The following is a 22,377-nucleotide window of genomic DNA, read 5'->3' as shown; positions in this document are numbered from 1 at the left end:
AAAGCAGTGACCAGAAAGTTGGAAAATGATAGCCTTGAGGCAGAACAAAAGGCAGCCAGCCAGCCAGGTGGGATGACCATGAAAAGATCAGGAGTTTTACCTAAAGACGGAGGAGTCATTGTTAAGAAGTGGCAGTAGGGAGCAAGGAAGGTACTTTTACTTTACACTTGAGAGAGGTAGCAGGCAGCTATAAGAGAAAGCAGTGCCCTCAGGGAAGAACCAGATTTTAATCAGGGCAAGGAGATGGGAGAAATGCACACAAAAATTATTGAGAATATGGGGTAATTTCTTATCTGTTCAGTGGAAAATATTGAGAGAGAGGGACAGTATGGACTGTCGGGAGACGGTATGGACTACAATGGCTGCAAATGGATGTGGGAGGATAGATTACCAGAAGGGTTTAATTCTTTTTTTCTTTCAGAGATGGGGTCTCACTCTGTCACCCAGGCTTCAGTGCAGTGGCGTAATCATAGCTCACTGCAGCCTTGAATTCCTAGGCTCAAGCAATCCTCCTGTCTCAGCCTTTCCCATAGCTGGGACTACAGGTGCACACCACCATGCCAGCCTAATTTTTACAATTTTTTGGTAGAGATAGGGTCTCACTGTGTTGCCCAGACCGGTCTCAAACTCCAGGGCTCAGGTGATCCTCCCGCCTTGGCATCCCTAAGTGCTGGGATTACAGGTGTGAGCCACTGTGACTGGCCAAATTCTAGAATGGTAATATATAAACCTACTATTCAGAGATTATCCCACTATTCAGAGATAATCAGTGCAGCATTAACCATTTGGTATATGTATTGCTACAAAATCTGTCATCTTGATAGAATTCAAAGCAACCTAAATTTCCAGCATTAGGAAATTGATTAAATAGTCATTGAAATCCATAAAAGTGAAATGTGCTCAGTGTTGCAAATGTGAACAATGAGTAATAGAATTTTTAATGACATTGAAAATTGTCATGATAGAATATTAAATGAGTGCATGCCTGTAATTCCAATTTTTCAGGAGGCTGAGGCAGAGGATTACTAGAGATCAGAAGTTTCAGGCCAACCTGGGCAATATAGAGAGCCCCTCTCTCTAAAGTAAATAAATAAATAACATTTAAAAAAAAATAATATTAAATGAAAAAAATCAGGATAACTGATCATATAAAGTAGAATTCAAATTTTATTAAAATTTGTATTCTGCATAGAAAAATAACATTAAAATTTTATAATGAGTATCTCTAAATAGTGGAATTATGGGTTATTTTAATCTTTTTATCTTCCTTATTTTGATATTTTTATAGGGTATCTTTTACATCTTTTTATAACTTTTTTAACAGGTTAAGAAAACAGAGCCTTTAGAAAATTAGATATATTCAAACACCCAAAACCCCATGGCTAACATTGGAAATATATACTTACCTTGTTCTGGAGGTTTATGTTCTCCAGATTATTTTTTATTCAAGTTAAAAATTGATAAATAATTTAAATACCATGAAAATGGTAAACAGAAAACTGTATAGGGGAGTTTCTTTTACATATCTCACTGGATTTCCCAAGTTCAATAGGTTGTATTTATTCTATATCATGGGGAATATTCAAAGACATTTAAGGTACCATTATATGACTTATCCATTGACCATAAATGTACAATGAACATTATCATGGTATTTAAACACATTGTACCTCCTGTCCTGTAATATGACTGTTTAGTAAGATAGACAATAAAACTATGGGCAAAACTGATATCATCAGCTGATAGTAGTGGTTTTTGTTTGTTTGTTTGTTTGTTTTTTGAGACAGAGTCTCACTTTGTTGCCCAGGCTAGAGCGAGTGCCGTGGCGTCAGCCTAGCTCACAGCAACCTCCAACTCCTGGGCTCAAGTGATCCTGCTGCCTCAGCCTCCCGAGTAGCTGGGATTACAGGCATGCGCCACCATGCCCGGCTAATTTTTTCTATATATATTAGTTGGCCAATTAATTTCTTTCTATTTATATTAGAGATGGGGGTCTCACTCTTGCTCAGGCTGGTTTCGAACTCCTGACCTCGAGTGATCCGCCTGCCTCGGCCTCCCAGAGTGCTAGGATTACAGGCGAGAGCCACCGCGCCCGGCCAGATAGTAGTGTTTAATGTGTACAATCAACCCTCCATATCTGCAGGTTCCACATTCATGGAGTCAACCAATTGCAGATCAAAAATATACAGGAGAAAATAAACCAGTAAAAATAACAATATAATAATAAAAATCATACAATTAAAAATACAACTATTACATAGCATTTACTTTGTATTAGGTATAATAAGTAATCTAGAGGTGATTTCAAGCAGCGGTCTCAACCTTTTTGACTCAGGGACCAGTTTCATGGAAGACAAGTTTTCCACGGATCAAGGTGGGGGGCATGATTTTGGATGATTTAAGTGCATTACATTTATTGTGCAGTCTCACCTCTCTGTTAATAATAGTCTGTATTTGCAGCTGCTCCCCAGCCCTAGCATCACTGCCTCAGCTCCACCTCAGATCATCAGGCATTAGATTCTTACAAGGAGCACTCAACCTAGGTCTCTCACAGTAGCATTTTCCCTCTATGAGAACCTAATGCCCCTGCGATCTGACAGAAGAGGGAGCTCAGGTGGTGATGGAAGTGACAGGGAGCAGCTGTAAATAGAGATGAAGCTTTGCTCGCTGTTGCTCACCTCCTGCTGTGAATTCCTAATGTCTGCAGCAGGGAACCGGGGACCACTGATTTAAAGTATAATCATGCACAGCATAAAGATCTCTTGGTCAATGATGGACCACACACACCACAGTTGCCCCATAAAATCATAATACTTTGTTTTTACTGTGCCTTTTCTTTCCTTCCTTCATTTTTCTTACCTTCCTTCTTCCTTCCTTTCTTCCATCTTTCTTTCTTTCTTCTCTTAGTTTTATTCCTTCCTTCTTTCTTCTCTTTCCCTTCCTTCCTTCCTTCCTTCCTTCCTTCCTTCCTTCCTTCCTTCCTTCCTTCCTTCCTTCCTTCCTTCCTTCCTTCCTTCCTTCCTTCCTTCCTTCCTTCCTTCCCTCCCTCCCTCCCTCCCTCCCTCCCTCCCTCCCTCTTTTCTTTCTGTTCTTTTCTCTTTTCTTTTCTTTTGACAGGGTCTCTGTTCCCTGAGCAAGGGTTCAGTGGCGTCATCATGGCTCACAGCAACCTCAAACTCCTGGGCTCAAATGATCCTTTTGCCTCAGCCTCCTCAGTATTACTGTACGTTTTCTATGTTTAGGTATGTTTAGATACACAAATACTTACCATTATGTTACAATTGTTTACAGTATTCAGTACAATATCATGCCATACAGGTTTGTAGCCCTGAACCTAAGTGTGTAATTTGAGGTTCATATAAGTACATTCTATGATGTTTATACATTGATGAAATCACCTAACACATTTCTCAGAACATATCCCTGTTTTAGGGGATGCATGACTATATATGGGAGAATGTGTGTAGGTTATATGCAAATACTACACCATTATAGCTTTTTTTTTTTCTTTCAGAGAAGGGTCTTTTTCCCATGCTGGCCTTGCATTCCTGGGCTGTAGGAATCTTCCCACTTCAGCCTGCTGAGTAGCTGGGAATATAGGAATCCACCACCTGGCCAAGCTAACTATACCATTTTATATTAATATAAGGGATTTCAGCATCTGAGATATTGATATCTGCAGAGGTCCTGAAACCAATCCCCCACTGATACTGAGGACTGACTGGATTTGACAAACTCACCTCCCCAAGATCTCACTGAAGCTGAAGTGATAAATCACATATTCTTTTATTCATGTCAATAATCAGCTTTCTAGAATTTTGTTAGACTTGTCCAGAGAACTCTTTTTGAGAAGATTAATCAGACATCTTGCAGATGTGTGACATTATTATTAATACAGAGAATGGAGAATGCCAATCTTAGGATAACTATATCTTTATTGGAAACATTACTTAAAGCATATTTCCTGTAGAAAGTGATCTCTAAGTGGCAGTGTGTTGTTGACACAACCCCCAAACGTCCACTTAGTCACTTACGCTCAGAAGAGTGTGTAAGATGGTGTGTTAGCCATAATTTCCCCAACATTCATTCTACCCCAAATGTTTGGTCCATGTCAGTCATAGTAATGCTCCCCTTCATAGTAAATGGTTTAGAATAGATTGTGATCTAATCCTGGTAAATGAAAGATGAGGCGTTGTCTGCAGGGATTTCTGGAAGAGATTTCCTTATTTTCAAGAAGAAATAAAAGTAAGAGCTAATCCTTCTTTTCCTCTGGATGATGTTGTGTCTGGATATGACGTCTGGAACTGCGGCTGCCAGTTTGTGACGGTGAGAGAAGCTATTCTTGGGGCAAAGCTTATAGACTTAGGGTGGTGGAGTAGAGAAATGGAGCCAACTCTGGGTTCTTAATATAATAACTGAGTTCCTAAATCAGTTTATTTGTATCACCTCTGAACTTCATTGTATAAGAGCTAAGGAATGCATATATAATTTCAGCCATTTTGAGTTGAGTTTATGTTACATTCAGATAAAAGCATCTTAAGATAGAAATGGCATTTTATTTAGAGATATATGCAGAAGATATATTTAATATAAAAGGTATGTTTTGGAAAGTTTTATTAAGTTTAATCATCTGTTCTATGACAAATATTACGAAGAATATAATGTCTAAATTCAGGTAGAACTCTTTCAAGCTGCTATAAAACTATATTGTGTTCTCTAATTTTTGTAAAATGCAAAACCATTCAATATTCAATTAATATGAATTTTAAAAAATTATGTGGCTATCAGAGTTTTAATCACTTGTATTAAGAATATAGGCATTATTTGAAAAAGGAGAAGAAAAATATGTTTTCAGGTATTTGATATACTCTTCTTTTTGTTATTTCTTTTTTCTTTTGTTTTTTTCTGATACACTATTCTTCAGATTTTTAAATTATGTTTGAAATTTTCACAATGAAAAGATGTGGAGGAATATATATGTATATATCTTGTTGGCTTAGGAGATCATGAAGTAATATTATAGCATAGAGCAGAACTGATAACAAAAATATCAGAGTATTAGATGTGTGGTATAACATACAGGCGTCCCACATATATCCTATTGGTCAAATTGTCCTACCTGAGTCAAGGGGGGTAATGTCATTTTCAGCAAGATATACATGATTTTTATATTTACCCAGCACACTTCTAATAGTAAGCCCTAATAATCTGCCAATCTGATGGTAGATCTAAACGCACAGTATCTGAGTTCTCCTCCCATAGACAAAGCAGGTACAACGAGAAGAAGAAAAACAATTTCAATACTTATTTGTGTTAAAAGATAGGGTCCAATGAGCCTGTTATTAATTGCATCAGAAGAGTTTGTGTAGTTAATTTTATACATCATCTAAGCTCTTTACATATCAGATAGTAGAAAATAAAATTTTACACAGATTCATTGCTTATGGAATAAAAAAATAATCAACATTGTGATTTTTCTTCAAATGGGTCATAGAACATCTAAGAAGTTGAAACAGTATGGGGATTTAATTTATTCTAATGCAGTGATGTGTTTTAAGTCACAAGAAATTGCTGAGGAATTTTACTTAGCTGTTTCCACAGATCACATTTTGTTTGTTGGTTTTGAGACAGGGTCTCGCTTTGTCACCCAGGTTGGAGTGCAGTGGTGTGATCATAGTTCACTGCAGCCTTGAACTCCTCACCTCAAGTGATCCTCCCGCCTCAGCCTTCCAAAGTGCTAGGATTACAGACACGAGCCATCATGCCTGGCCAGATCACATCTTTTTTAATTGAAGGGATCTGAGGGACTTATACTCAAATGTAGTGGCTTACAATATTGTGTTTCCTGATATGCATAGAAACATCCAACTTCATTAGCAATCATAGCTAATACAAGCAAGCACTGCAGTAAGCATTTTATATGCATTATTTCGTTTAATGCACGTAAAGTGACCCTAGAGCCTATGCTGAGTTGAATTCCTGAATTTAGTCACAGAGAGAACATATGAGATCACTGTGGATTTGTGAAGACATTATATATCAATATGGACAGTTGAGCTATGCGTGTGGCAGTAGGAAACTGCACTGTTGTCCTACTACAGAACCACTCTGAATGTAGTAAAATAAAATTGTGAAGACACAACATATTTTGTTAGAAATGAAATCAACTTTTAAAAAAGGAATTCACAGATTTTAAAAAAACACATTTTTATTGTAAATATTTCAAACATATGTACATAAATCGAGAGTTTTATAAACTCCCACAAACCCATCATACAGCTTCAACAATTATCAGCTTAAGGCTAATCTTATTTTATCCATACCCTTCAACCACTTCTTATGTTTTCTTCATTATTTTGAAGCAAATCTCAGATGTCAAATCATTTCATCCATAAATAATTTGGTATGTTTGTCTAAAAGATACAGACTGTTTAACAACAAAAACCAGACACAATACCATTATCATATCTAACAGCTTCAATTATCTTTAATACATGAAATACCCAGTGCTCACATATCTATCTCACAAATGTCATAATTTGCTATAACGTTGAATCAGAATCCAAATGAGATACATTGAGAATGTTGATGTATCTTTTCAGACTCTCAATTTATAAGTTACCCATTCATCTCTTGTTTGGTTGGTTTTCTTTCTTGCAATTTATTTATTATAGAAGCCATTTGTGCTGTAGAGTTTGTCATAGTCTGGATTTTGCTGATTGCACCTCTGTGATGTAATTTAACATATTTCTCTGTCATCTGTAAATTGGTAGTTATAACCAGAGGCTTTATCAAATTCATAACCATTTTTGTTGTTTTCAGGCAGGAATACTTCACAGGCAGTGTTAAATTCTTCCCTTGGGAGCATATAATATCCGGTTGCTTCTGTTTTTTGGATGTCAACAGCCATTAATGATCATTGCCTAGATACATTAATTCATTTGATGTTGCCAAACGGTGATATTCTAATTATGTCCATTTTTATCAGTTGTTAACTGCAATATATCAATTAAGAGAAACTTTATCTCATCTTCTATTTGATTATCTGTTAGTATGATTGGTGTTGGAAAGTCCCTTTATTTGCAGTTCTGAAACTGATGAGTTGGTTTACTAGCATCCTCTAACAGTGTCAAATTCAGTTTTTTAAAGTATCATTATGAATTTGTAGATGTCAATACATTTTATATATTTGTCTCTATTATAGTTAAATAATAGTCAAATTTTCCATCTTTGGACAGTGGGAGACTCTCCAAATTGTTGGGGAGGGGAGGGGTAGATGGAGAGGGGAAGATGGGAGGAGGGGGAGATTGACTCTCTGCCTCCTCTCTTTTCTTACCATGCTTGCTCCTATGTCTGGACTACTGCTATAGAAATGGCCTTTTCCCAGGTATGTGTTTAGCTCAATCCCTCACCCTCTGTGAATCTTTGCTTAATTAATCTTTCTCATGAAAATCTATCTTGTCAACCCTATTTAAAATTACAATACTAAAATTATCTCCCCCAAACTACTGCCAACATCATGTATTCTTTTTTTTTTATATCACTTCCCATTTTCTAACATATTTTATGATTTATTATGTAGTACTCTTTTTCTCCTAAAATGTAAGCTCCATAAGGGAAAAGATTTTTGTTTGGTTAACTACTGTATATTTAGTGCCTATCTACACATGGTAGCCATTCAGTACATATTTGCTCAATAAACAAATGAATGCAAACCTTAGCATATTTCAGAATCACCACACACCTAACCTATCAGTGTGCCTTAGTTTCTAGAGGAACAGATTGAATTGAAAGCAAACAACGTCCTTTAAGAGTTAGCTATGTCCAGATAAATGGAAACAAATCCTTAAATTTCAAACTATCCTGATATTTTTGGATATGTGGCCAAATTCTGAGTAATGTTTATACATTTTTTTTTTTTTTTTACACAGGGTCTCACTCTGTTGCCCAGGCTAGAGTGCAGTGGTGCCATCATAGTTCACTGCAACCTCAAACTCTGGGACTCAGGCCATCCCCTTGCCTCAGCCTCCCAAGTAGTGAAGACTACAGGTATGTGCCACCACATCCAGCTATTTTTTTTATTTTGTAAAGATGGGATCTCACTATGTTGCCCAGGCTGGTCTTGAACTTCTGGCCTCAAACAATCCTCCTGCCTCAGCCTCCCAAAGTCCTAGGATTATAGGCATGAGCCACCATGCCCAGCTGTACATTCATTTTTGAAAAAAAAAATGTAATATAAGCTGAGAATCTCCATCAGTGATGAAATTCAAAAGTCAGATTTAAGATGTCCCCCAAAGAATACACCTACTGCCCCAGAGTTTAGTGTGTTTAATGACCATGTTCCCATTGATGTAATTAAATTGATCAACTATTAGCAACAATCCCCAACTGTACTTTTGTAAAAAAAAATAGTTGACTAAAGTTACTTGGCCTGTATTTTGATGTGCTCAATATGTGTTTTTATTGATTGTATGGCCTTCAGTTATTTAGTCAACTATTTTTAAACAAAAGTATAGTTTAGGAGCCAGGCCCAGTGGTATGTGCCTCTTATCCCAACTAGTTGGAAGGCTGAGGTAGGAGGATCACTTGAGCCCAGGAGTTTGAGGCCAGCCTGGGCAACATAGCAAGACCTTGTCTCAAATTCTTGTGAGTTTCATCACTGATGGAGATTCTCAGCTTATATTACGTTTTTTTTGGTGGTACTCAACATATGAATTTTGGGGAGTACAGACATTCAGTCCATAACAGCTTCCAACTTTTCTCATTTTTTAAATATCTCTTTTGGAGAATTTAAATCACACCATCAGTGCCCACCCTAAAAATACATACTGAATTCCATTCAACTAGACAAACATTTTATGGATGCCATTACATTGTCCTAGGCACTGAGTTAAAGACATTAAAGGGTACAGTCTATACTATCAAAGAACTCATACTCTAGGTCCAGAGGGAGAGAAATCACTAATCATGATACAACATGCTCTCAGTCATTATATAGTATAACTAGACAGGGTCCTATTCTACCTTGTTTTCATCACACCTGTCTATGGCACATCCGATCTTTATCATTACTTGGAACAATTTCCTACCACTCTGTTTTGTTTCTTTTTCTCATTCCTAATCAGTTCAGATCACAAGGTCAATACAATAATTTTAACAACACATTTACCTGCATTCTCAATACTCTTGGCCCATCATTGCTCTGCTCCTCCTGGACAGTTTTTTTCCTAATTTTGAATTAATCCAGTCATCTGCTTTCTGCTACCAGGTGGCAAAGCACCACAGGAGAATAATGAAGAAATATGCAGGTTAACTTTGCTAAAATTGGTGATTTTCAGCTTCAGCCGACACTTTGGCAATGCTAGGCAAACCTATAACTTGTCCATGTTCAACTCCATTTTCTCTAAGTCTATAGTGTCTGATGAAAACCCTTGCCATTTCCTAAATTCCTCATCTCATTCTCTCCTGTAGATCATTTTGCAAATGTTGTCATCAGACATTAGCTCTTTCAATTTTTATGCTAACCAATGCTCTAAGTGCATTAAATCCAAGGCAACTATTTGCTTGGTTCTCATCCTTGATTTTCTCTGCTCATTATATTCCAGGCACCCCTGGTTTTCTATCTAGTTTCTGTTGCTAATATGGCACTTGGACTTGACAATGGATTTCTGCTTCCCAATTTTTGTCCCTTGGCATAAAATAATCTCCAGGATTTGAACTAAACCTGGAATGTCCTAATCCTGGGATGTCACAAGTCATCATGATCAAGTGGGATTCAACCCAGGGATGTAAGGATGGTTCAGCATATGCAAATCAATGTGATATATAATATCAACAGAATAAAGGACAAAGACCATATGATCATTTCAATTGATGCTGAAAAAGCACTCAATAAAATCCAACACCCTTCATGATAAAAACTATAAAAAAATTGGGTACAGAGGAATTTACCTTAACATGATAAAAGCCATATATGACAGACCCACAGCTAGTATTATGCTGAATGGGGAAAAACTGAAAGCCTTTCCTCTAAGACCTGGAACAAGACAAGGATGCCCACTTTCACTAATGGAAAGCAACAAGGCTCAACTTAGACCACTTCTCTTTTCTCTCTCCTTGGTGATCTAATCTTATGGCTTTAAATATACCCTCCATAAGTTGGTAACTCCCAATTTTATTTCTTCAGCTCCGACATCTCCCCTGAATTCCTGACTTCTGTATCTGCCTACTCAAAATCTCAATTTGGGTATCACATGCCTTCTCAAACTTAATGTGTTCAAAATCAAGCCTACAAGAGGAGATTTCTGGGAATGATGGATATAGTTATTATCTTGTTAGGATAATGGTTTCATGGGTGTACGCCTATTGAGAAACTTACCAAATAGAATACTTTAAACATGTAGAAGTTTTTATATATTGATTACATTCAATAAAGAGGCAAGTACAAGTCAGTTTCCTGACCTCAATAAAGTGATACACTTATATTTGTGTTATCTTCTCCAAATGATGAACTTTGTATATTCTGAAATACCTTTTCCTTTATTCCCTTACTCTTGAAGAGAGTAAGAATTATAATTAAGTAGTCTCAACTAACAAGATAAAGTTCCCAAATAGGTTGGATTATACTGTGCTTGATTTGGGATTCTGTGAGATTAGGTCATTATTTCCTGTTATAACTCTGACAAACTCAGCTACATGGCATGCTGGGACCTCAGCAGTGGACTAGTAGTGAGGGTAAGAGGACAGGACTCATGCAAATGAGAGTCTCTTTTTCATATTGAAAAGGTACCCTCTTCCCTTGCCCCAAGATGGGCCATAAAATTTTCAAAACTTCATGACAAAGTTGGGTTTCATTTGATCTCTGTAGGACCAGTGAGAGGAACCAAGAGGGGCCATAAAATTTTCAAAGCTTCATGACAAATTTGGGCTTCACTTGATCTCTGTATGTACCCAAATAGGTAGGACCAATGAGGGGAAGCAAGACTAGAGACAATAGCAATACTCAGACAGTATCTAAGCACTATGCTGTAAGTACTATGTGGATCCAGAACCAAGCTTGGGAAGATAGGAAGGAGGGTCCCAATCCCAGAGAGGAAGTGGCAAAAGTTAAGCAGGCTATCCTAGTAGGCTGAGGTTCAAATAAACACTCTAATCCTAACTGGGGAGTTGGTATAAAAACCATGAACAGTTAAAAGCTCTTTCACATACACTGGACAAACAGCAAAGATTGTGAAGTGTTAATCAGTTCAGAAGGCACTTGACTGGGAAGTTAAGTACAGTGGATATTGGGTTTCTGGCAAGAGAACTAATTTTAGAAAGCATCAGATACTAGGTTTGAGCTTATTATATTTTAAGATTATCTGGAAGCTTGGTATAAAGAAGGAAAATAATTCCTATTGGCTACAAGTCACTAAAGCCACACATGTAAATTTTTTTTATTTTTTTGAGACAGAGTCTAACTCTGTTGCTTGGGCTAGAGTGCCATGGCATCAGCCTAGCTCACAGCAACCTCATAAACTTCTGGGCTCAAGTGATCCTACTGTCTCAGCCTCCCAGGTAGCTGGGACTACAGGCATGCACCACCGTGCTCAGCTAATTTTTTTTCTATTTTTAGTTGTTTGGCTAATTTCTTTCTATTTATAGTAGAGACAGGGTCTCACTCTTGCTCAGGCTGGTCTTGAACTCCTGAGCTCAAACAATCCTCCAGCCTCAGCCTCACAGTAAATTGTGTTTTTGAGACAGTCTGTCACCCAGGTTGTCATACACTGGCTATATGTAGTGATCATAGCTCACTGCAACCTTGAACCCCTGGGCTCAAGCAATCCTTCTGCCTCAGCTACTGTAGTAGGTAGGACTATAGGCACATGCCACCATGCATGGCTGTTTTTTGCAGAGACAGGGATCTCACTACATTCACCCTGCTGGTCTGGCACTCCTGGGCTCAAGCAATCTCCCGTCTCTGCCAAAGTGCTGAGATTTAAGGCATGATAGCCACTACACCCAGCCTGCTCTTTGAAACCAGTCAGAACCAAGCATATCCCAGTCTATTATAGTCACATACCTTTAGGTCTCTACTGAATTCTGTTAAGTTGAAGATATATTATGAAGGGTAAATTCCTTATCCAACTATAACTTAAAGGTTCCCGATTTTAACTACTATTGCCCAAGTTTTAGTAACAAAAGGTATTACCTAGTCAGTATTGGTAAATTAGGTGGCTGGCTAATAGAGTAAAAACACCATTTAGGTGTTTATTAAAAAGTTTGAATCAGCAACAGAAACCAATGCTAATTATGCGTTGAGCTTCCAAGCTTATTTCCACTAAAATTGTACCTTTACGAGCCAACTCTCACTTTCATGAGTGGATCCTTCAGAGTCAACTAAGACATGAATGACACAATGGTCACATTTCTAACTTCCAACATTTTGGCCTTTTGTCCCCCAAATTCAGAGAATTTGTCACTTGCAGGCTTTGGGCAGTGCTGCTTGCTGAGTGTTTTATGCCTAACTGTATCTTCCCCACATTGGAGTTGGTCTTAACTCAAATCCACTTGTTTTCCCTTGTGTTTCGTATCTCTTTATAGCTTGCCTTTGATTTCTCGTTATCTTGTGCCACTATTGACACAGAGATTAGAGTGTTTTTAACTCTGGCCTCCTTGGAAGAACCTAGTATAGTACGGTGCATAAACAGAACTAATTTGGATAACAACTAAGAAATAGTGACTTTAAAAGATCTACAGAGAAGCAAGGGAAGTAAAAACTGAAGCAACTGCAGAAAGAGGTCAGAGGGCTCCAAAGCCAAGTTGTCTATTTCTCAACTTTGCCTTGTTTGGAAGCATTTGCCAGTCTTGAGAAAAGCGTAATGAAACTTTACCCTGAAAGTTTGGTGTGGGATCTCAACAATTAGTCATTTATGTACAATATTAATGGCTGTGCCCTGTTCTAGGTACTTGAGACATATCAATGAATGAAACGTAGCTCTTCTTGGCACTTAAATTCTATGATTTAGAATTTCAAGCATAATTCTAGCAGGGGGAGAAAGATGACAACAGACACAATTTACAGAGCATGTCACAGTTTCTAGTATAGCAGGGTAAGGGGGCATCAGAGATCAAGGGTGCAAAGGCAGTTTTTACCACATTTTATGCACACCATCTTACTGAATGCTCATATGAATGTGTATTTTTATCTCCAAATAAAAGAAAACACAGGCTCCCTCCCTCCATTTGGCAGCATCAAGATATTGAATTACATATGTAATCCATTATGCTAAATGACTTTTCCTTTCTAGATTTCAGCAAGACTTAAGGCATTGAAAGCCCCCAACTAACTTGGGAAATTACTTAGATTGGCTGGGTCCCTCAAATTCATGTCTTAACTTCTAAGAGGGCCCAAGCTTCTTAATGAACAGTCCATGCAGGGCCTATTACTGTTTTAATTCCCTGGAAAGTACTTGCCAAGATTCACTTTCCTACAATACTTAGCCATGCAGTTAACTAGTTATCCCTGATACCCCAAATATTTACACTTTGCATTTAAATACAGCTGCAAGAAATATTTCTTGAGACTCAAAATCAAGAATCAAGATTGTGGAATGGTAACAGGATTCACTGCAATAACCTGCCAAATTTTTTTAACAATGACACTTGAATCTGGGCTTCGTAATAATTTATTCATGCGGGTATTTATGGAAAATGACCATGTAAGAGGCCCAAGGGTAGATCATACACTATTACTATTTATACCAAATCTATTTTCAATAATGTTTGGCTAGCTTTAACCTAGACTGTGTCACCTAGGACCTTCTCTCAAAACCCTGGTTAATCACAAACTCATTTTGGGGCAGTGCTCTCTTCTATTATCTTTAGTATCCCATTCCTCTCTTCTCAGCTTAAGCATCTGGATTTACAAAATCACATTAAAACAAAATATTCCATGAATTGGTTAGTAACCACTTATTTCAATGCCTGGCATTCCTTCTCCCAGTAATTCCTGCCCCTCCCCCTTTTGCTCTCACCTACCTTAACACAGAAATACTTAGTACCCTGCACAAAGCCAAGGTATTCTATTCTATACCTTATTTTTGGGCCTCAACTGCCAAACCGATCATCATCTCTTCATAAAAACTCTAATAAGGATTCTTCCACACATCAGTGCAAAATTTCACTGTTTTAATCATAATTTTACATTTTAGTTCAAAAGTGTGACTAATGGTGAAATATCCATTTAGAATAATTCAATTATAAGACTGGTTAGCTAAAAGCAAAGAATTTTCCATAAAAAATTCACAATTTACAAAATTAAAAAAAAATCAATAATCCAACACTGTATGTTTCCCTTTCATATTCATAAAATGAAGAGCTTTCCCCGGATGTCTTTGTTATCACCAGCTTTTCACATAAAAGACCAGCAAACTCCATGGTACTGGTCCTAGGAAAAGGAAAAACATGAGATTTACAAAGACTGCCAACATTACAATAGCTTATGTAAAAGCATTTTTTAAAAAAACTACTGTCCTTATAGTGGTCTATCTCAGAAGCCAGATCCGTATAGTTCTTTTCAACAGGAATTCAGGTTCGGGATAGGATCATCACAGATAAGACCAAGGACACAATATTCACTCAACTGCTAAGCAAAAAATTAAAAACCAAAACTCCACTCACAGAAATTGTTGCAATGTAGGGATTTCACAACAAGGTGGCCTCTTTCAACGGGCAGACAGCGACCCTCACTGTTGGCAGAAAAAAAAGCCAGTATCATGAACTATTGTGAATGTTAACTGTTATAAAATCCGTGCAACAAATTTATTTCATTTCGGAATATTGGTCTTATCTCAGAAGCCGAATCCGTATATGCTTTTCTTCAGGTAATCAGCTTCGGGATAGGTTTCATCATTGATTTGACCAATCACGCCTTATATATGCACATATAATACAGTAAGCTGTATTTCAGTGATTATTTGCCAGAGACCAAAGTTAAGTAAAAAGGGAAGAACTACAGAACTTATACAACTACGCAACTTACTTCAAAAGGAAGCTGCTTGGCACTGACACCTGACATCTACAGCTTCATTATTCAACATCCAGAATGCTGTGCAACGACAAAAAAATGTTCACTCAGTCTACGTATGAACTAAATGTATGCTCAATTAGTAAGTACAAGTGCAAGACATACCTGGTTAAGATAGTCAGGTTTTAACCAAATGATGTTCCATTAAATATTCTCCCAGCTGTTTTTGGAACTTTCTCATGCATCTAATAAAAAGAAACAAATTAAAAATGACGCATCATTTTTTTTCTGTCTTTTTTTTTTTGGTGCCGTGACTCGGATGATGCATCATTCTCTATTCCTATACATCAACAGGCTCACTCCCTCAGTTTGAAAATTAACCATAACAGCTCTTACCTTAATATCTCCACATAACTGCTCCGACATACGGCTGAAAGACAGCGCCATTGTCCTGCTGGGCGCCGATGTTTAAAACTAAGCATTCTCACTGAATGCACTTGAAGGTTTTTTCAAGCACTAAACCGCTCCCCTTCGTTCGTACGAATTGCACACAAAGCTCGCCAGGCAGCAGTCTCCTGCAGCGGCGAGGCCGCCCGTTTTGAAATAATCTGGCGACAGAAGAAAAGCATTCGCCATGTTAGTATACTAAGGCCCTTGCTCTCAAATCAGCCCTCCGCTCCAAGTGCGGGAGTGCGGTTTTCCGCCGCCGCTCGGGCTCGGCGTCGCCCGCCACCAGAGCCAAGCAGCCCGCCGCGCGCGGAGGACGAGGCCGGTCCGCAGCTTCCTCACGCCTAAGCTCGGATCCTGGCCGCACCACGACTCAAGCTCAGGACACGCGGCGGCCCGGCTGCGCGTTTCCCACGAGCGAGTTTTCAACAGCACGCTAAGCTCGAATCTCTTAAGATAGCTTCGCATTAAATACTGAAATTACCAACCTCGGCCTGCGCCACCAGCTTCCGCTTGGATAGGCGCCCTCATCGCCCCGCTCACCCCACAGGACACTAACACCTTACAAATCCGACGTAAAAGGGCGAGCTGCGTCCCCAGCAGCTCCCTATATAGCCTCTCTTGAGTCAGAACGAGGCCGCCCCGCCCTCTCGCATCCATTGGGCGAGGGAGCGGAGGGGGCGTGGCCGCTTTCCTGACACGAAAGAGCGGGAGCGCGCGCGGCGGCTCCTTTTCTTCGTGGGCCGGTTCTGGGGCGTGGCGCGCGCGCCGCAAGTGTGGCGCGCGCCCGCAGGCGCACTGCGAGCCGTCGCTTACGAGTCTGGCGAGCGACCCGGCCCTACGTGGCGCGGGAGTGGCGCCAGATTTCAAACTAACAGCCGCAGTTGGCAATGAGGCCGTCGCGTGCTCGGAGCCAAGTCCGCCCGAGACGGATTGGGGCCGGGAGCGGACTTGAGTTCTGCCGCGCAGGGCCGCCTCAGCTTAGGACCGACTCGGGAAGCCGGGCTGGCTGGCGGGCCCCGGGCGCCCAGCGGCGGCCGCTGAGGGAGCTGGCGAGCACTAGTCGCAGCACGCCGGGAAAGGGAAATTGGCTGCAGAAATGCTAGGGTGAAAAAACCGAAAGCGCTGCGCTTGCCCCCCGCTGCACAGCCGGAGTACCGCGCCTCTCCGGAGGGTCGCCCAGCCGCGGCGGGCGGCCCAGCCGGGCCCTCGGGGGACGCCAGGGCCCAACGGGGGCCCAGCCCACTTCTCGCCCCTTGCGCCAGGCACTGCTTTTGCACTAAAACCAGCCCGTAGCAGGCTCCCAAGACTGCAAACCTGACAGGTGAAACACTCCATTTCGCAGAGGAGAAAACAGGCCTGAAGCTGCTAAGGGATTTGCCTAAGGTTACACAGCTGAATTGCTTTGCTATTTTTAATTTCTTTGTACTAAATTAGTTATACTGAACACTGGAGGAAGAGTAATTTGAGAAGTATCCCTGAATAGTTTGTCCAGATGGCAAAACTTAAAAGATTCAAAAGCAATGCTTTCGTTAATTTGCATATACGGGTGAATGTATGAGTGTGCACACACGACATTTTAACATTTCAGCATTTGAAAAATCAAGTCTTGACTTCCTTATTTCATAGCACTTATTAACTAAAATTGTTTATGTGTAGGTTTATGGTCCTCCTCTACTAGAACGTGTTTGAGGAACACTGGTTTTGTGCGTTCCTGTTCCAAGGCTTGGAACAGTGCCTTGCATGAAGTATTGACAGGTTGTTAGTAATTATTGCTTAAATGAATGAAAGAATTAATGAATGTACTCGGTGGCTTTTTAGAAAATTAGAATGAAGATCAAACTCCAGATTAAAAGGTAATAGTGAAAAACAAATTGCTTTAACAGGAACCTAAATGATGAAGTATTTATTTGACTGGGCATTGTGTCGTTTTTTTATATTTTGTAGTGTACAATATAAAATTTGCATATTATAGTGATAAAAACCTAAAAGAGTACAAAAGGATATAAGCAAAGTAAAAGTACCTTTCACCATCTTTGGGAATCTTCTTAGTTTTACTCTCCAGAAGTAACCACTATTAATAGTTCTTGAAACTGTCTATGCAAATACAGGTATATAGTTTTTCATATACAAATAGGATCTATATGCTCTTATGCAACTTGCTTTTCCTTCTCATAAATACCATGACACCTTTCCATATCAGTACATGTAGATGACCTTACTCTTTTTTATAGCCTGCGTAGTATTCCGCTGAAGGTATCATAATTTATTTCATCAATTGCCAATTTATCATTATTTGAAACAGTGCTGAAGTGAATTATATTAATATCATAGTAAGCTTGTGGGAACATGTCTGCAAGATCAATTTCTAGAACTGAGTCAAAAGTCATATGTACTTAAAATTGTGATACTGCTTAATTGTTCTCTACCCCCACAAAAAGATTGTGTGTTGTGATTATATTTTGAGGTCTGTTTTGCTAACTAAAAAACACAGGTATGACTATTATGGGTTGGCAATTATAACATGAGAAACAAATTAAATTTGAGAACTAATTAAAATTGAGAACTAATATTATCTTTGTTATCTTTAAATCACTGCTGTGCTGAAGACCATCAAAATCACATGGTACATGGCCAGGCATGGTGGCTTACGCCTGTAATCCTAGCACTCTAGGCCGAGCTGGGAGAATCTTTTGAGCTCAGGAGTTCGAGACCAGCTTGAGCAAGAGCAAGACGCCGTCTCTACTGAAAAAGAAAAAATTAGCCGGTCAACTAAAAAAATAGAAACAAAAAATTAGCTGGGCGTGGTGGCTTGCGCCTGTAGTCCCAGCTACTCGGGAGGCTGAGGCAGAAGAATCTCTTGAGCCCAGGAATTTGAGGTTGCAGTGAGCTAGGCTGATGCCACATCACTCTAGCCTGGACAACAGAGTGAGATTCTGTCTCAAAAAAAAAAAAAAAAATGATCCTTCCACCTCAGCCTCCTCAGTAGCTAGGACTACAGGCATGCATCACTAAGCCTAGCTAATTTTTTAAGTTTTTTGTAGGGATGGGATCTTGCTATGTTGCTGGGGTTGGTCTCAAACTCCTGGCCCCAAGCAGTCCGCCCACCTCAGCCTCCCAAAGTGCTGGGATCATAGGCATGAGTCACTGTGCGTGGCCTACATTTTTAACAAGTAAAAAGAATCAGATGAAATTAATTCTAGTATATTTTACTTGACCTAATATAACCAAAATATTTTCATTTTGACATATAATCAATATAAAATTTATTGAGATGTTTTACATTTTTTTATATGCAGTCCAAAATCTGGTGTGTATTTTATACTTACAGCACATCTCAGTTTGGACTGTCTACATTTCAAGTGCTCAGTTGTCACATGTGGCTAGTGTCTGCTGTATTGGACAGTATGGATGTAGGGTGATTCATATACATGTAGAAGTTTGAGAACCACTGTCTTAGGGTAAGGGAGATACCACATATGTGACATATTCCACTCTTTGAAAAAAACCCCTTTCATCTTCCTTTTGACTCATAAACTAATAACTAACAAAGGCAATGCTAAAATGAAATTAGTCCAGAGCCTGATTATTGACAACACTGCCTTCCAGTGAACATAGGCAATGACTGTGAAGCCAACACACAACTCTTTCAAGATGTTTCTCTCTTTAATATTCCCCCCCAACTCCCTCTTCAGAAACCTCCTGAGGCCAGAGATGCTCTTATCCGATGATGGATGAGGCTTGCCCAAATACAGCTACCCAGACTGTCTGTCCATGTCCTGAGGCTACAATTTCCATGGGGATCCACTGCCCCATTGCTTAACCCAAACATTTCAGCCCCAATCATCCAACATGAGAAGGGGAAGTCACATCTGGAACAAATTTGACATATCCTAAAATATTGTCCACCTATGTTGAATGATTGGGAGTTCCAGGCACAATCAGGGGAATCTTGCCCCAATATTCTGTCATCCCTTTGCTTGTCCCCATGGAGTCCCAAAGAAGGGAGGCACCTGAAGGTAGCATTGCCTTCAGGTTTGAATCAGAGACCCTGCCAGTGGTGTCGCTGCAGCTTGGACAGCCCCCAGGGAGTGCATTCCACTGGGAAAAAAGATAAAGAATTGTTGAGTATACTGCTATTGGGATTTCATAGACATAGCCTAATCAGGCAACTGCCTGGTCCTCCACTTGCCCCCAGGCTCAATATTTTCAAAATGCATTATAGTGCTATGTTTCCCTTCCACTGCAGGGCAGTGTTTGATTCCAAATGGCTTTTATTAGGTGGAGTGTATTACCTGGTTCCTGATAGTCTTTGTAGATATTGAGTCACCCACTTTATCATTTTATTATCCCATTTGCTTGGGGGTAATAGGGAGCATAAAAGTTCCATCTTTGCTTTCCAGTTTGCAAACCATTATGATTTTTTTTTTTCCATGTAGGAGAGTCTTTCATGGTCAAATCATTAATCTGCTAGTCATTGGAGCCTATGATTAGCTCATTTGTAAGCCCCATGAGTCTGCAAATATGTAGCAGAGGGTTGCTGTTGGAGTAGCGTGTATAGACATCATTACTGTATGGAGTTTGGCCCGTTGCACAGAGTGTTGTCTGATCCCAATTAGCAGGTAGCCATCCTTGGGGCAGATGGCCACAGTAGCCCATTGAACTCCATTAGCTTTGAGTTTCGAAGACTTATCTGTGAACCAATCCATGCATTCGCCAGAACATCTTTGAACCTTAAGCCCCATTTAGTTAAGGGAGGGAAGGAAGTGTCCCCTTCAGGCCATTAGTCCCCTTTGGCAAAGTGGCTGCTTATTTATGGAATTGGTTAACCCCCTGGGGCCCAACTCAGGCCCTATCTTGGACGTATCATTTTTATTTAATGACGGAATTTTGCTGAGTTTGTTATATTTTGTTACGGACAGCTTAGGTTTTAAGGTCACATACAGCACTTCAGTGGTCAGGTATTGTTTCACCAGGGCCCAGAGCAGACTAAGAGCTGCTGTTTGAAGGGGGTATAACTGGCAGCCACCTCAGGTAATTTACGCATTTAAAACCTGAGGGGTCAACATATCCAAGTAACAGTCCCTTGTCACAGGCCCCAATCTGTATGGATGAGAGTCGCTGAGACCTATGGTTCTGGCAGGCTCCAGTGGCAGTAATGGTACAGCCCGTGTCATTGCATGCTGTATAACCTTTAGAGTCTGATTTTATTGGGGACCCCATTTAAAGGAAGCTGCTGCTTGTGTAATCTTGATTAAAGGAACTAAAAAAAAAATACCTAGGTGTCGTATATACTGTCTTCAATATCCAAACAGTCCCACTGTTGAGCTTCTTTCTTGTTTGTGGGTGCTGCCAAGGACAGCAATTTTTGTTTGACTTTATCAAGAATACGCCTCTGATAACTGGCCAGGTGGCTCCTAGGAACTGCAATTGTTGAGCAGATCCCTAGATCTTATCAGGTTGAGAGCCCAGCCTCATGTATCAAACTATCTATGACCGTATGTAGGGCCTGGTCAACTTGTTTATTAGGCCAGCAATGAGAACGTCATCAGCATAGTGAATGACAAAAACATCTGGGGTAACTGGGCTTGTTGCAGATGTAGCCTTACCCACTGGTGGCATTTTGCAGGGAAATTGATATATCCCTGCAGAACTACAGTAAAACTATATGTAGGTCATTCTATGTGAAAACAGATTGTTCTTGATATTTATCCCACAAAAAAATCTAGAAGGCCTTAGCCAGATCAATAATAGTGTTTCAGTCTGCAGTCTGGGCCACCATTGCCTCGGTGACAGCAATGATGTCAGGTACTGCAGGAGCCAATAGAGGCACCTAAGTATTCAATCTTTGGGTGTCTACTGTCAGCCTGTGGGGTCCTGAAGCCTTTTCTACAGTGCAGACTGGGTTGTTAAAATGAAAAAGGGCAATGCATAACACTTCTGCTTGCAGCAAGTTCTATATCAACAGGGTTATGTCATTTTCTTCACCTGGAAAGTGGTACTATTTTGTTGAATAATCTGCTGAGGTTTGGATAACTCAGGCAGTGGGTGGAAGTGAACATACCCCGCTGTTGTGGTTTAAATCCTTTCTTGTCAGTGAACATATACCCTGAGGTGGCAGTGATGCTGCAAATAGCCAAAATGTCAATACCTAAGGTGCACTCAGCAGTGAGAACCGTGATCATCAGTAGCCAAAATGGTCCAAAGGGTCCTCCTCAAAGCACGTTAGTCTGTCTGCCATAGGTCATTGCATTTGCTATTGCAATGACCTCCAACGTTTAGTTTACCCTTACCCTTTTCGTAGCCTAGGATTGTTGCCATTTGGTATCTAAGAACCTCATAATAGTTTGGATTTGCTTTGTATCTTGGCAGAGGCATAGGGTCCAGTGGGAACCTGTAGACTTTGATTTTATTCCCAATCTTTTTTTTTTTAAGGGAGTAAAGTGGGGGGTATGTTGAGGGTCCCATCCTCCTTGTCTGATTCATCATATTCACAGTCAAAATTGTCTTCTTAATACTTACTTGGCAGGGGAAATGTGATGATCACTAAGGTGGTTTTCCCAGGGCAAGGCTTATCCATTGCACTCTGGGTGTGCTGATCTCTGTGGTTTCCCCAAATGTGGCAAACCTGACTTCCTAGTTTTTGTTAGTGGGGGACTGCATTTGCCTTTTCCCCTACAATGAAAAAAAAAAATTGTCTTCTTGAATGTCCTATTCAGGGCAGAGAAAAGCTATAGTCCCTTTGTTCAGGGGCTTGGAGCGACGCTATATAGGATTCTAAATCTTTTCAATCTCATGAGCCCTCATTTTTTGTTTGCTTGTATAGCTTAGATTAGAGCTTTAACCTCTAATTTGGGGAGACCTTTCTCTGTCTAATAGCATTAAAGGAGATCTTCAGTAGGAATCCCATCAATTTTCATTTT

The 22,377-nt window shown here is 39.8% G+C and overlaps 1 long non-coding RNA gene and 3 other non-coding genes across 4 annotated transcripts; 1 reads left to right on the top strand and 3 right to left on the bottom strand.

Moving 5' to 3' along the window:
* Positions 1 to 9,114: 9,114 nt before the first annotated feature.
* Positions 9,115 to 16,033, bottom strand: LOC105862230 (uncharacterized). The gene is made up of 6 exons (XR_001149961.2): positions 15,943 to 16,033; positions 15,404 to 15,615; positions 15,173 to 15,252; positions 15,023 to 15,088; positions 14,662 to 14,729; positions 9,115 to 14,428 (listed from the first exon to the last, which is right to left on the bottom strand). It is a non-coding gene; the product is annotated as an uncharacterized LOC105862230 (long non-coding RNA).
* Positions 14,528 to 14,597, bottom strand: LOC142871286 (small nucleolar RNA SNORD50). The gene has a single exon (XR_012919537.1). It is a non-coding gene; the product is annotated as a small nucleolar RNA SNORD50 (small nucleolar RNA).
* Positions 14,829 to 14,898, bottom strand: LOC142871287 (small nucleolar RNA SNORD50). Its single transcript, XR_012919538.1, has one exon. It is a non-coding gene; the product is annotated as a small nucleolar RNA SNORD50 (small nucleolar RNA).
* A 5,935-nt stretch (positions 16,034 to 21,968) lies between the features above and the next one.
* LOC142871145 (U1 spliceosomal RNA) lies at positions 21,969 to 22,132 on the top strand. Its single transcript, XR_012919420.1, has one exon. It is a non-coding gene; the product is annotated as a U1 spliceosomal RNA (small nuclear RNA).
* The last annotated feature ends 245 nt before the right edge of the window (positions 22,133 to 22,377 follow it).

This window comes from Microcebus murinus, chromosome 5 (genome assembly GCF_040939455.1).
Source record: "Microcebus murinus isolate Inina chromosome 5, M.murinus_Inina_mat1.0, whole genome shotgun sequence".
Lineage (NCBI taxonomy): Eukaryota > Metazoa > Chordata > Mammalia > Primates > Cheirogaleidae > Microcebus > Microcebus murinus.
Note: the sequence above shows the minus strand (reverse complement) of the source record. Positions and strands in the feature narration are given on the sequence as shown.